Source organism: Rhamphochromis sp. 'chilingali', assembly GCF_963969265.1.
Source record: "Rhamphochromis sp. 'chilingali' genome assembly, chromosome: 19".
Taxonomy (NCBI): domain Eukaryota; kingdom Metazoa; phylum Chordata; class Actinopteri; order Cichliformes; family Cichlidae; genus Rhamphochromis; species Rhamphochromis sp. 'chilingali'.
In genome coordinates, this window is record NC_137946.1 from 21,719,212 (window position 1) to 21,735,073 (window position 15,862).

Sequence of the window (15,862 nt, forward strand, 5' to 3'; positions counted from 1 at the left end):
CACAAGTTCATGTAAAGAAAAAGAGGATAATAAAGAAAGCGAAATTCGGTTTATAAAATGTTTTTATCTTATGATCAGTATCTGTTGGGGTAATCTGTCTATGACAGACCAAATCGCCTTCCATAACTTGTAATGTCTAACCCATGATTTTTTTTTTGTTCTGTTTGCTGTTTCTTTTGATTCAATCCATACTTGATTGCTGGCCAGAGTCTTTCTGTGTGGATGTCTTGACCATCACAGAACAGAGGTGGTGGCCTACAACACTAATATTTAGCCAACACTAACCCGTCCTTGAGATCCCATTCCCCACTCACACCTTAACCCTGGTGACGGTAATGACTCAAACGAATGCAGGTTAATGACTCATGGGGGAAACAAGGTTCTACATTGATCCTACACAGCCTACAGACATGCTGTAGCTGTTTGCTATCACCAGGCAGCAGTGCCACAAATAACCAGTCTGTGGGCAACTCTTGCTCGTGCTGTTGTTGTTTCTTGCCAGCAATTGAAATAGCTAATGAAAAGTGTCGTCTGTGCTTCTCATTCTATATTTTTGTTTTATCTTTCATTAAAATTTTCTTTTTCAAAATTCTCTAGTTTTTGGTGAACTTATTACACACAGCATTATCCATTCCAAGCTACTCACTGTTGTTTTTTAGAGCACTGCACTCAAGCACATTTGCATAGGTTAAAAATCCATCAGCTTAAGCTCTGCAAAGTGAAATACCTACGCAAATCGACACGTAAGTCATAAATTTACCATAACATGGTCACAGAGCAGGCCAAAAACCATAGGGACTATTTCCAAAGTGAAAACCCCACAAAGGGTTAAATACCTGAGAATCCTGAATTGTTTTTAGAACTGAAGAAGCTTTCTCAATCAGAGATGAAATGTCTTCAAAAACTAAAAAAAACAAACAAACGCAAGTCTAATTGGTTGAACTGAAGTACTCAAAAACCTTTGTCTTTGGATTTTCATGCAACTCAAAACTGATGGTAAGTGTGCATATTAGCATTAATTATGGCCTGCCTCTCTTTGATCTGTGGTCAGTCCTGTGATGGACTGGCAACGTCACTTCTGTCAACTGGGATAGGCTCCAGTTTCAAAATATATAGATGAATAGATGTCCTAAATAATATGAAATGTGACATGGACAAGCTGGAACTTCTGAGCTGTGAAATAAAAACACAAATTTTGTCTTTGTGTGTGTGTTATAAAAACAAACATCCAGAGGTGAAATGGTTCCCCACTTTAAAATCAGCATCCCGAATAGCGTCATCTTGCTAGAACATATAAGCTAAAATGACTGTACTTACCCATTAGGAGTAGTTTCCTTTTCTTGCTTCCCAAATTACAATAGCATGTCTAAAATCTCTGTGAGCTAAGAATAGCAGCTTTTTATTTCAAACAGGCTGCTAAAATTCCTCCTTGTGTGCAGCCTCTAATTAGGACATTTTCTGAGCCTAATAATCTGTGAATATTCCTGAAAAGCTCTTACTGTTATCTAGACCAATTAAAATATGAAATACAAAACAACCTTGAAAGACCCCTTAGGTAGTCTCGTCTTGTGCTCGTCAGGCTTTCTGTCAAAAGCTAAAAGAAGAGGATATTTACATCTTGGAAACATTCATTATACGAACACTGAGCCAGTACTTCTGTGGTAAAGATTGTGGATGATGGGTTAATCACTTCAGCTGGATCAGCTCAGAATCACCCTGTAGCAGTTGTAACCTACAACAGCCCTTTCTCCCTTTTCAAAGCAATGCCACTTTTAAACAGCGGCATGTGGGGGGATTTTGTAGCAGAAGCACTTCAGATATTTTTCAGTCTGACAGTGTCACGTTCGGTCATTAAAGCTTGTTTTAATTGAGCTCTAATCACCTTGTCAAAGCTTATAAATGTTGTGTTGTTATGAGTGTATTGTCACAACCTTTTTTTCTGCATTTTATGGCCAGCAAAAATAGATGGTGTCAAATAGGTGCTACATTAAACTTTAAGAGTTAAAGTCATATTTGATCCACTTGTCCCACTCCATAGAGTGGATGCAAATAAAAAATATGCTTTACTTTTGGATTTGTGGACTGCTTTCAATGCTCTATCTCTAATAACATCTGTAGGTTGTTTCCAGAGAGCCCTAATCTAGACCAGGCATTATAGAAAGGGATTTGAGTGTCACAATGTAGAATAGGTAAACAGGCCGAGACTGCCGACTACACACAATCAGGCCTTCCGGGCTGATGGATGAAATGGCTTACAGAGGACACAAGCTCTGTGACATTGATGGACAGTCTGATATTGCCTCCCTAATCTTTCCTCCACTCACACACACTCACATACACATTTCTCTGTGTCCCTCTCATTTGTCTTCCTAACTTTTTCTTTTTGCTTTTCTCACTTCTGCCCTGACTCATACTTTTTGGCTCGGGCTCTCTCCCGTTTCTCTTTTCTTCCTTTATTATCTCTCACTTGCCCATTCCTTGTCTCATCATGCCCTTATGGGCTCTCATCTTATCTTATTCCATTGTTTTCTGACTGCTCTGCACCTCGATCGCTTGCTCTACCCCTTTATTTGGCTCTGTTCCTGCTGCTGCCTCTGTCCTTGTGTGCACACACCGACATGCAGATTCCTGTAATCATTCCACGACATCAAACAGCCACTACTTTGCATGAAGGACACGGCTGAAAGACATCTGCCAGCAAACTACAACTCCCCAAAATATTGACACAAGCACATACTACATGCGTCGATTAAAAAGTGTATAAAAACAACATAAATATATTTTATAATAGAGTGAATAATTTAGTAGCATATGACGTGGATCTATCTATCTATCCATCCATCCATCCATCCATCCATCCTTCCTTCCTTCCTTCCTTCCTTCCTTCCTTCCTTCCTTCCTTCCTTCCTTCCTTCCTTTCCCGGGCCACCTCCTCCAGCTCATCTGAAGGGGATAATGAGGCATTCCTAGGCCAGCTGAGAGACATAATGTCCTGGGTCTTCCCTAGGGGTTCCTCCCAGTAGGACATGCCTGGAACACCTCACCTCGGGAGGCATCCAGGAAAGATGCCCAAATCACCTCCACTTCTTTAGCGGTGTGGAGGAGTAGCAGCCCCTCCCAGATGACCGCATGCATAAGGAAGAGTCCACTGTCTCTCCAAACACTTCCATTCTAAATCTCATTCTTTCTGTCACACAGCTCGTGGTTATAGGTGAGGATTGGAATGTAGATTGTCCAGTACATCGACAGCTTTGCATTTACACTCGTCTCTCTTCACCACAACAGATCAGTACAGCATCAATCACCTGTTTCTCACATCACTGGAAACTAAGATCCCGAGATGCTTAAGCTCCTCCACTTGAGGTTTCAAAATCATGAAGGAAAAAAAAAGCCAGTAACTGTGAATAATCCATGAGCCGATCATAACTGAAGTGGGTTGTATTGGTAGTGATCCTTATAGCTCTACGTCAGTGGGGCACTTCACAAAATCAATTCGCCACTTCTTCAACTCATCATTCTCAGGAAATTTAAATGAGACTGTGCACTTCTGCGAACTCTGTCATCCCTGCTGTAGTTACTAACTGGATGCTATTAAAGATATAGATGTAGTAAGTTTTGGAGGCAGCAGGAGAACCGCTGACACTAATTGGCTCCAGTATTTCTTACATCATTGTGATAAGAAAGCTCAGTCACAGTGTGACATAGTGCTGTGAGTCATACATGTCCAAAATATCCAAGAATTTCCAAGTTCTCCAAAACATAATAACTACACTAATAAGTTTATTATCATTTAGTAATTTAAGCTAAGCTTTGTGAGTCAGTAAGATTAGACAAAAATACCATCCAACATTTAAAGAAATCTGCTAGAAATCTGAAGCAGAGGAAGCAAAGCATCCATTAAATACAATTTTGGCTCCAGGTGAGATCTGTTGACCTCAACGCTGAGTGCAGCCTCCAGATGCTCTTCTGTTTTAGTAATAACTTAATGTGTCCACTGACCGCATCTAATATTACAGAGGTTTAACTTGGGTTCACTTATTGTTTTCCGTGTTTTTCCTGACGTGTTGTGTGTACTTACTGGCACTCCTCATGACAAGAAGGAATAACTTCTATCTTTCAATAAAATACAACACTGCATTATGTCTTGGGATAAATAAATACACAGGAAGGCCTAATCACTTTCACAGTTCCACACTGTGCCATTTTCCCGTCATTACAAATACATCTAATTAAACCACAGCCTGAGGTATTCCTTTGCCACATTTCTAAAGGGAATTACCTCTTCTTCGTGTTGATATTTTTGTGTTTTGCTTTTGTTTTTCATTTTACCTGTGACCTCATTTGCTCTCTGGCCTGGTTGTGCAGAAAATGGGAGTTTTCACACTGCATGGTTTGGAGAAGTGGAAAATAGCGCGGCACTCTCATCCAACCTGACTACAGCCCAGTGTTTGATTAAAGCAATCAATCGAGAGCAATAGTTAGAGAGAGAGAGAAAGGAGAGGGGCCCATGTGTAGATTGCGGGTCAGACAAAGCAGAACAGACAAGGACTCTGAAGCACACTCTACTTCACTCTTGTACTCATCTGGAGAACGTGTAGGACGAATATCAAAAAGAACACTGAATTGTCCTGGAGGGGAGATAAAAGAGCACACAAATCCCTATTGGACCACAGTTTCTTTCCCTGACTTATGTTGTGGTTTGTTGGTGAGTGTGGGTGGTTTTGGTTTGACGTTAGCTTGCTCCAGTGCTCTCTGTTGACAAATCTTTAGTTCTCAGTAGTGCATTATTGCCCCCCTCCAATAACAGCTCAAAAGTGAAACCCAGGTCAGGTAAATTGTTTGTGAATTGAAAGCACATCCAGTATCAGTGGGCTATGATTGTGAGATGTAATCATCTAAAGAGTGTGTGTCTTTTTTTTTTTAAAGGGCGACTAGAATTAATGAATAACTGATGTGCAGTTTAGAATGCTTGCAGAGTACAGATTTCATAAGTCATATCCTTCCTCACATCACAGCAACAACTGTTGCCAAAGTCCAGTTAATAGGACTGCATATTAATGTGGATATTACACAACACTTTCATCAAAGGCTCTCATTGGGTATCAGCAAAGCCAGACGAAAATAAATCAAGTAACTTGTTGGAAATGAACTGATCTGACCAAATGACTTTGTCGAAACATAATGATGTAACCCGAGTTTTGGAGGTGAGATATGTTGCACATGTCTGGTGGAAATACTCTGTCTGGGAGCAGCCCCAGAATCAGAATGACTGAATAATGATCTCAGAGACAGAGAGATTGATCCAGTCTTCCATCACTGTAATGAGAGACTATAAGACATCCCAAACACTCTTTTCGGGCTCCCTTAAGAACTGGCAGCAGACATTGAACAATTTTCTTTTGCTGACAGAGATTTTTAAGGCCCCAGCAGAGGCTTTGACGAAGGTCCCTTCACATTAAACAACAAGCCACAACATTATTTCTCCAAATCCTTTGAGAAAGGTACATACAGTTACTGATGAGGCAAGGGATTGGGCTTTCAAATCCAACATCTGGATCAACGGGGGACATAGATTTCCCAGGGTGACCACATATAAACATATAGATGTTGGATTGCTAAAGAACACTGAGGCAAATTTGGAACACAAGTATGGATGATGACAGCACGGAGATGATTTAAAAGAAGTCACTGCATCCTTTTTGTTATGCTTTTTGTGGGGGGGCTTGTTTTCTTTTTTCTTATTCAATATGTTCACCAAAAACTTAACTTAGTGGTACGACAAGTTACTTTTTGATAATAACTGTTTAAAACAGCAGAAATAATTTTCCATATAGTACTGTAAAAAAAAGTCTTGAGCCATCCCCAAGGAGCTTGACTTCTTGGAATTTTTTACACTGGTCTCGAGCAATAGTTTTCCGAGTTTTTGTGTTGGACATTGGCAGCTTTGACACTCATTTTTAAGTGAAGTCCTACCATTTTCAGAGCATTTTTTTTTTTGTTTAGCCGCTTGACATTTGATCTTTGAATCATTCAAGGGCTAAACAATAGTACCTAATTAAAGGGATCAATTGGTGTTGTGTCTTCACATACGTATACCTATTTTTACGAACTTTGCCATCTTTCACAAAAACATGTCATTTTGCTACCATTATTTCTTTAGCTTGCCATATTTCAGCATGGACGGCAATCTCTGAGGAAACAGTACAAGTAAAGGATAAAAGAAGCAGTAGTAGGTGTAAAACCTACAGCAGGTGAAAAGAATCTGAAAGTAGTTTTCTTGAGAAAAAGGAAAAGGTCTAGCAAGATCTGACACAGCATCTGAGAGATACATCTGATCAGTTGATCCAACTACTATTCACTGAAGCGTCATTGAAAATGGAAAAGAAAAAAGGGAGAAAAGGCTGATGTAAGCCAAATTAAATAAAAAAAATCAGTGGAAACAGGTCTTATGGAGCGATGAATCCAAATTGTGGTTCAAATCATAAAACAAGGTAAAGTCTCTATCGTGGTTTGGAGCTTACATATAAAATGAACAAAAACAAAATGTTGCATCGAGCCCTCTAAATTTCACCATAAAATATTCTTTCTGCATGAAAATTATTTTTATATGTTTTATAGCTTTCATTTCCACCCATCAACTGTGGTTCATGAATTATCATTTCAGTTAAATTACTCAAAAAAATCTGTTTGGGATGCGGGGTTGGCATTTTGCGAGCAAAAGGCATAATCCATGTAGCATTATGCTGGGTTTGTTTGATATGCAAATTGCTGTGAAGTTCAAGGGATCAATCTGGCATCAAAGACATGTCCAGCATGCTCATTTTAGAGACAGACGAAGCTGCATGAGACATCGCTCTACTTTCTTTCCCCTTCACAATCACTACCTTTCAGTAGATGATCTCCACTGGCCTCTGTCTCTCTCACATGTTATGTCATGTTCACTGTTGTCGTGTCTGCTGTCATCACATTCACCTAAGTAACTTTTGAACTATGCTAGATGTTCTGGGTATTTGCATGAATGCTTTTGCTATGATGGGAGTTGCACCAATCAACAAAAAGTACAGCAAACGATCAATTTACACACAAAATAGATGTGAAAAGCCCAAACAACTATTGTAATGAAAGCAAACACTACACTAAGCATCACCGACATTTCAAGTATGGTGTAAATATGTGAAATATACTTTTTTCAAATTGCAGGCAAATGTCCACTTCGGCTCAAGGACAAACTGATTAGACTCCGATGCTCAAAGATCAAATGTAACTGCGATGTGTTAAGGTTCACAATTGAGGAAGGAGAGTACACACCACCCATGGTCCAGAAGCTCTTGGTCAAACGATGTCACAAAACATGCCTTTGGCTGTAACTCAAGAATTCACACTAATTATGATGAAATTCCACACACACATCTAACTCAGTAAAATGATGAAGTGATGACATTTCATATTCAAAAAGGAAAAGGTCAAGTCTGGATATGAATACAAGCTGCCACATTTTCAATTTCACACAGCTGTGATGCGATGATTCTAAATGTTGTATGAGCAGATTTCTCACTGTTTCACATCCTGCTTGTGGTAAAATAAAATGTTGTATATTGTGGCAAGTTTAGACCTAGGTTCATGCAATGTTCATGTCAAGGATCATCACTGGCTCCACTGATGCAAAGACCTCACCGAAGCTTTTGCTGTGTGGTAGTTTCTAAAGGCACGTCGAGTCATAAGCATGACCAACAGCACGTTCTTTATTATCCTCTCTGTTACAGGCTTGTGCACCATGAATTACTTGCTCAGGGTCATGCTGTGAACACCAGTTTATACTGTAAAGTCTTGTAACGTCTCCCCACCCATAGTGTTTGAAAAAATTTGTTCCCTGCAAATTTATCCTTTTTCCCAAAAGGTAATTCGCTCCTAAGGGTTGTCATTTTGACACAAAGGAGGCAATTTAGTTGCAGATGGTGCTTAAGGTGTTTACAGTACAGCACTTCCAGGGAGGGATCTGAGAGTGGTACAAGGTGACTACTTTAGCTGGGATTGTGGCCAAATTTATATCAAGCACAACTTTTGTTTTTTATAGCCAGTCACAGAACTTCAGATGGAGCCTCCCTCTTCTCTCCTTATTTTAACCTTCATCGTTCCCTCTACTCAATTTCTTCATTTATCTTCCATACTGTCCCATTTCTACTCCTCTCCATCACTCTAGTAAGCCTATGCATCACCTACACCTGATTCCCGAGTACTGCAATAGATTATTTATTCAGAGAGAACTCTATAAATCATGTCATCCTGACCAGCATGTGATGCCTACTGAAGGGGAGAGAGAAATGAGTGCATGTGAGAGAATTTGCTCCCTCAAGAATATTGTGACACAAGCGCTGTTAGCTTTCTTTCAGAGAAAACCCTGAATGCTGAAAAGAAGAAGGCCAAACATGCAAGTTGTGCTGTCTGTACTGAATACTGATGAAACTTTAAAGAGGACGTACAGTGTTTTAATGCAGAGCTGTATTTAAATGTTTATAACATATATATTTTAGATATGCAAACAAAATGTGCATGATTACGATGATAAAGCAGATGCTGTAAAAGGTTGGAGATGAGGCCAGAATAATAGAAAAGGAGGAATTTTGATATTGATAAAAGATGCAAGTATATAAAAACAAGTTGCAACATCACACAGAACACAACATGTTAAGGTTTCTCACATTGGCTACATTGTTACATGCATGTTTTTTTTTTATTTATTTTAATTTAAAACCTTCTAATTGAAGATTTAAGGCTGACTTTTTACGCAGTAAAATTACACAAAAGCGATTAATCACTAGGTATTGGATTCATTTCCCTCGTATCTTTTTGACACTTGAATTTAGCTCGAAACTAATCAGGTTAAATCATTCACACAGTCTTTCTTCTGAAACCGATGTAAACGAGAACGTGAGTGAGTGTACATGTGGTTGACAGTAAAGACTAATAACTTATCACCCAGCTGAACTGATCTATAGGTGGTAATTTGGCAAAAACATGGGAAACATGAAAAAAAGAAAAACACTGTGCTTGCTATTCTGAGTATAAACAATGCAGAAATATGTTAAATGGCAATAAAACTTTTGTTAGCTTTTTATACCATTCACACCAAATGCAGTTTCAAAGACAAACTCTTAAGCAACAAAATATAACTTTTCTCAAAAAGGGCTGTGACAATTTGAAAATATTTACATCTCCCGGTGAGTGCTTCTTTAAACTTTTGGAACAAGCACACTAAAGATGTCAAACACTGAGCCAGGTGATGGTTGATGACAGAGCAGCTCCATCTGATTGGTGTCACGCACCTTGAGATTTTTGTCAGTGCAGCGGCAGTGTCAGTGTGGCTATATAGGTTAGCAGATGCGAGATAACGAAGAGCTCCCTCTCTCATCACCTGTCTGCGCAGACAGGGATGCTAAAACATACTCTAAGAGAAACAGCGAAGTAGAGAAAGTGAGAAATGGGAAAATTGGGTAGAAGCAGCGATAAGGTGGCTGTCTTTCAAAGAGAGTTAATGATAAAAGGACACAGGCAGTGAGAGAGATGGAAAAGAGAGTGACTTTGCGAGCCAAATGAGAACATGGCCATATATATAATTGCAGCCATTACCATCATTAGTCTTGTACTCAGATTCACTTGGCTCACACTCTGGCCTCACTCTTGCCAGCCTGCACAATGCCCCTAAAATAGCCCAGTGTTTTAAATTATGCATGGTGATAGAAATAGGCAAACTGCAGCAGGACATTTCCCTTTCTTTCTCACTAGCATATTGCTCCTTTATAAAAGTTAGAAAGCAGTAAAGAGAAATGTTCTACGGGGACAGATATTTTGTTATTCAAAAAGGCTTGATTCGGCACACTATGATATGCTTATATGATTTTGATTTATTACAGGTACAGGAGGTCAAGATACCCTTCACTTGCTGCTTTGGTGCGCTCTGACAAGTGACAAATGGAGTGAAAAAATAATTTGCGCATACAATAAGATAAAATGTGGAAATCTCTGATATACCAGTACCATCCATATGTTTGATGGCTGTGTATTTTCTAGTAAAGCCTCACCCATGCAGAATTTCTACTGTCATACCGACAAATGATTGAAGCTTAAAATTTGCTATAATGGTAAGGGTAACATCACAGGTAACCTCAAAATGAGCCACCTAAAAGGCCTTTTTAAAAGGATTTTTAATGTAGTTCTAATCTGTTTATACATTCAGTGACATAATTGTATATACATATATACACTCAACAAAAATATAAACGCAACACCTTTGTTACTGCTCCCATTCCCCATGGGATGGACGTAGAGACCTAAAATTCATTCCAGATACACAATATAACCATCCCTCCCAAACAGTGGTCACAAATCAGTCCAAATGTGTGGTAGTGGGCACATCTGCTATATTGAGATAATCCATCCCACCTCACAGGTGTGCCACATCAGGATGCTGATCTGACATCATGAGTAGTGCACAGGTGTACCTCAGACTGCCCACAACAAAAGGCCACCCTGGAATGTGCAGTTTTTTGCGCTATTGGGGGTCTGGGGACCCAGAACCGGTCAGTATCTGGTGTGACCACCATTTGCCTCATGCAGTGCAACACATCATCGCATGGAGTCTATCAGATTGTCAATTGTGGCCTGTGGAATGTTGGTCCACTCCACTTCAATGGCTGTGCGAGGTTGTTGGATATTCGTGGGAACTGGTACACGCTGTCGTATACGCCGGTCAAGCACATCCCGAACATGCTCAATGGGTGACATGTCCGGTGAGTATGCTGGCCATGCAAGAACTGGGACATTCTCAGCTGCCATCTGCCCTGAACAATGTGAACCATGATTCATCCGTGAAGCGCACACCTCTCCAACGTGCCAGACGCCATCGAATGTGAGCATTTGCCCACACAAGTCTGTTACGGCGACGAGCTAGAGTCAGGTCAAGACCCCGATGAGGACGACGGGCATGCAGTTGAGCGTCCCTGAGACGGTTTCTGACAGTTTGTGCAGAAATTGTTTGGTTGTGCAAACCAATTGTTCCAGCAGCTGTCTGGGTGGCTGGTCTCAGACGATCTTGGAGGTGAACCTGCTGGATGTGGAGGTCCTGGGCTGGTGTGGTTACACGAGGTCTGAGGTTGTGAGGCCGGTTGGATGTGCTGCCATATTCTCTGAAACGCCTGTGGAGACGGCTTATGGTTGAGAAATGAACATTCAATGCACGGGCGACAGATCTGGTTGACATTCCTGCTGTCAGCATGCCAATTGCACGCTCCCTCATTGCTTGTGGCATCTGTGGCATTTTGCTGTGAGACAAAACTGCACATTCCAGGGTGGCCTTTTGTTGTGGGCAGTCTGAGGTACACCTGTGCACTACTCATGATGTCAGATCAGAATCCTGATGTGGCACACCTGTGAGGTGGGATGGATTATCTCAATATAGCAGATGTGCCCACTACCACACATTTGGACTGATGTGTGACCACTGTTTGGGAGGGATGGTTATATTGTGTATCTGGAATGAATTTTAGGTCTCTACGTCCATCCCATGGGGAATGGGAGCAGTAACAAAGGTGTTGCGTTTATATTTTTGTTGAGTGTATATAGAGAGAGAGAGAAAGAGAGAGAGACAGAGAGAGTTGTACAGACATCTTTGACACTTTTAGCTCCCATTTCACCAATTATTAATTTTTGTATTTTGGTTGTTTGGCACTGTGTGATTGGAAAGTGGGGGGTTACAATTTTTTTGCTGAAATAACTGCCTGCCTCATAAGAGAGATGAGAGCTACTCAGAACACCAAGCCTTCGGGCCATCAAACTGACAGAGAACATTGGTAAAAGCAACTTTAATAGTCCAAAGAGGAATTCTAGGATGGAAGAGTTGCCTCACTAACATCTCAGAATAAGGCAGAAACATTACTTGTACAATTCTAACAAGCATGAAATTAGACCTGGTGATATTGCAACATGGATCAAAGTCTTATGGTACATTCTGCATTCATAACTGAATGAAATGCAGCCCCAAACCATCACAGAGCCTCCACCATGTTTTACAGATGGCTGTAGACAGTGTTGTATCTATCTCCTGACCTCCTATGTATGTGCTGACAACGATTTCACCCAGAAATTTCCTATTTGTATTCATCACTCTGTAAGTTTTCACTGATTTTCAGTCCTGTTCTTGTGTAGTTTGGCATACATCAGCCTTCTCCTGTTTTCCTTCCTTAAGAATGGCTTCTTGACAGCCACTCTTTCTGGATTTTTTCCTGTTTCTTAAGGATATGACTTTCAGACACTTCTTTGTCTGTCTTTGTCCTTGTTTTGTTAATGGACACACAGTACTCCATTCTGAGATATGACAAGTTTTCACCTAATAAGTCTTTTCTCTGAAATCTATACAGATGGGTTTTTTTTTTCTAAACTGAATGCTGTTTTCCTATCATTTTGGTTTTTGTCAACTGTTGCATATGACTCACCCTCTTTTCTTTGCTATGGGTTTCCCCCAGGACTGTTGGAACATTTTTAATCTTGCATCTTGTAAGCCCATCATGTCATTCTTCAAGTCACTGCAGCTTGCTATGTGCTGACACAAATGAGGGGTTTTAGGCTCCAATTTAGGCACAAAGTTGGACTGACATTATATTGAATGCACTAATTAAAAATTATTGAAATGAAGTTATTAATATCAGAGTTACTAATTCCTCCTAGTGTTTTATTAACTGGTCACAGATGACTAAAAAGAGCAGGTTATGCATGTTTTTGTTTATATTGTATTTTCCATGACATCAGCCTTCGCTGTGCAGCAGAGTGACTTTTAAACACCAGTTATTAAGAATGCAAATAATGTTAGGTTCACTTTATAAGGTACACAGAGCAGCAGTAGAGAGCACACACACACACACACACACACACACACACACACACACACACACACACACACACACACACACACACACACACACACACACACAAAATAATGTTAATAATGCTACCATAAAAAGCATTAGAGGGCAGGGATTGAATCATTAACTTTGCAATTAGTGAAAACCCCACTTTACCACCTGAGCCACTGGTAGAGTGGCACTGGAAAAAGGAGTCCAGCAAAAATAACGGTAGTGGTTTGAAGACAAAGCATAGGTATTAGGTTTGTAAGATACAATGCTACCAGTGTACAGATACAAATAAAACCTTTGTGAAACCTTTCAAGTTTCCTGTATGTCTGCAATGATTGTCTAAAGAAGTTAAAAAGAATCCATGCTAGCATGAAATGTTTACACAAAAGAAGAAGAAGGACACTAAATAAACTATGAAATAAAGCATTGCACACATGTGCCAAAACATTCTACAGCTTAATAATAAATGCAACTAATCATCTAAAATTCTTTAAATGAGTCATGGCCAAGGTAGCAGCCATGCAAAGCTATGCTTAACAGCGTTAGGGTTAAAACCAGCATTAAGATTAATCATTAACTTTTTTTTTTCAGCAACAGTTAATCATCCACTGAATCAAATGCCTTAGAAATATCCACAAAAAATTCAGAATAGTGTTGTCTCCTGTCCAAGGCAGCAATGAGGTAATTTATAACAGGTGTGGCAACAGTTGTGCCACAGTCTGTGCCCAATTTTAAAGGCAGACTGAAAATCGCCTGAGACATCATCATCACGTAAAATGTTTTTAAATGTAAAGAGATTTGAGGATCTTAGCTAGGGTTGAAAGTTTGGAGATTTGGGTAATACATTAATGGATTGCCAGCTTTAAGTAACGGGTAAACACAGGCTGCTTTCCACATTTTAGATATAGAAATAGAAATAGAAATAGAACTGGACTGAAGCTTCAGATAAATAATGTGAGTGTTTGGCTCTCCTATAACATCTGCAGATCTTTAAATGATAAGAATCCAGAAAATATGGGCCTCCAGACATGTTATCAAAGTGTTTCAATCTGAAAAACATTTGCATTTAAACAAATCTGCCATGAGCATTTATCTTCAAGCCATCAATTATAGATCTAGCACAAATGAACCTCCCATTAAATTTACTGTAGCAAGTTTATTAAGTCAGATAGTGTTTGCATATAACGGTGACACACTTTTCATGAGTAGTGCCAAAAAACCTGTAAATTTTATACAGTTCACTTTTCAGTACAACACAAATTCTTCAGTGCCATGTGAGTTTTGATGTTTTGTTTATTCTCATCACGGCCAAGTGTGAAGCGGCAGGGATGAGCATTAGCACCTTCAAGTCTGAAGCCAATGGTCCACAGTCAGAAAAGGGTGAAGTGCCTACTCCACGTTGGGAAAGAGTTGCTGTTCGAAATGGAGGACATCCAGTACTCCAGGGTTTTGTTCACAAGTGAGTAAATGACACAGAATGGTGGATCATCTAGAGCAGGGATGGGAAATTCATTTTTCCAAGCGACTGATGAGACACTAGTTATGGAGAGCTGCATCAATAAGCTTATAAAGTGACTAATATAAAGTGAATATTTAGCAGAATTAAGTTCAGCTTATTGGTGCAGCCCTTCACAGCAGTTCCAGTTTCTAATGTGGCCCCTTTGGAAAATCAGTTGCCCACTCCTAATCTAGAATAACATGGATGTTCATTTACAGGTCTATGTTCCAGTCCTCATCTATGGTAACGAAGTGTGGGTAGTCACCGAAAGAATGAGATCACAGGTAGAAGTGCTGGAAATGAGCATCCTTTGTAAAAAAATCTGGGTGTTTATTCAGAGATTGGGTGAGGGGCATTAAGAAGGGGCTCAGCATAAAGTGCCTACTCCTCCACATCAAAAGGAGCCAGTAGAGGTGGTTCAATTGCCCAGAGTATGGTTACACTATTTCATATTCCTTCCTAAGGTAATGCTGTAACATAATAAAAGGTTGACTACAGAAATTCGTTGGGATTTTTTAACCTCTCGGGTAAGAAATCTAAAGCATGTGTGTAACACTGTAAAATGTGTCATGCAACTTTTTAAAAGATAATTTACCAAATTCTTAGTTGTAGCATATTATATCAAGATATATCCAGCTATTTTCTATACCCCCTCACCAGCTGAGTTCTGATTTGGCCAAAAACTGTACATCTCTTGTCAATCCTGTTGGTATCAAGATTATGAGATTATAACTGCAGACAGCTTTTAAAAAGCTAACTAAAATAAAATTTGACATCATGCTGTGCAAAATGGCAACATGTATTCACAGTACAGTTATCTACATCCGTAGTTGGAAGTTGTATACATACATGTTCTCAAAGTTATGAATGAACTATGAACCACTGAATTCAGTTTCATCGCTGAAAATCTGCACCTGTTTTACTGCATCCTGGATTCTAACAGATGTCTAAACATTTTTTTTAATACTTTAATTATAAAGTTTAATATCTGTGCTTCGTTGGGTCTGTTTGATCTGCTAAATGAATTCTGCCTTCAACCTAAAAACCAATGCTATTGTTTTCTTTCTTCAAAAACGAGGCCCATCACTTATGGAGATGATATTTGAGGACAATACATGTAGATAAGAACCAGCTGCTGATAAGAGAGGGCAGTGAAAAGATGAAAGCTATTCTTCAAACAGATGCTTGGCCAAGTATTCACGTATCACATTTTTAACAACACACTGGTTTATTGCCACCTTAATTAGAATTTCATGTCGTTTACTTCACAGGTGAGGGCACAGTGGGTCTTTATATTCTGTAAATTGGATGAACCATTCTAATTGTCAGAATTAATGCAGTTTCATGCAGAAAGGGAATTGCCATTATAATCTTCTTTTCACACTGCTTTCTTCCTTTCATTTACTGTGTGCTTAACTCACTAATGTTCAATGAAAAAGCCAAGTAAACAGCATTTGAA

The 15,862-nt window shown here is 39.5% G+C and overlaps 1 protein-coding gene across 1 annotated transcript in view; it reads right to left on the minus strand.

Moving 5' to 3' along the window:
* The window catches only part of kctd16b (potassium channel tetramerization domain containing 16b), an 87,403-nt gene that overhangs the window by 25,553 nt on the left and 45,988 nt on the right, over window positions 1-15,862 (minus strand). The window lies entirely within an intron of this gene.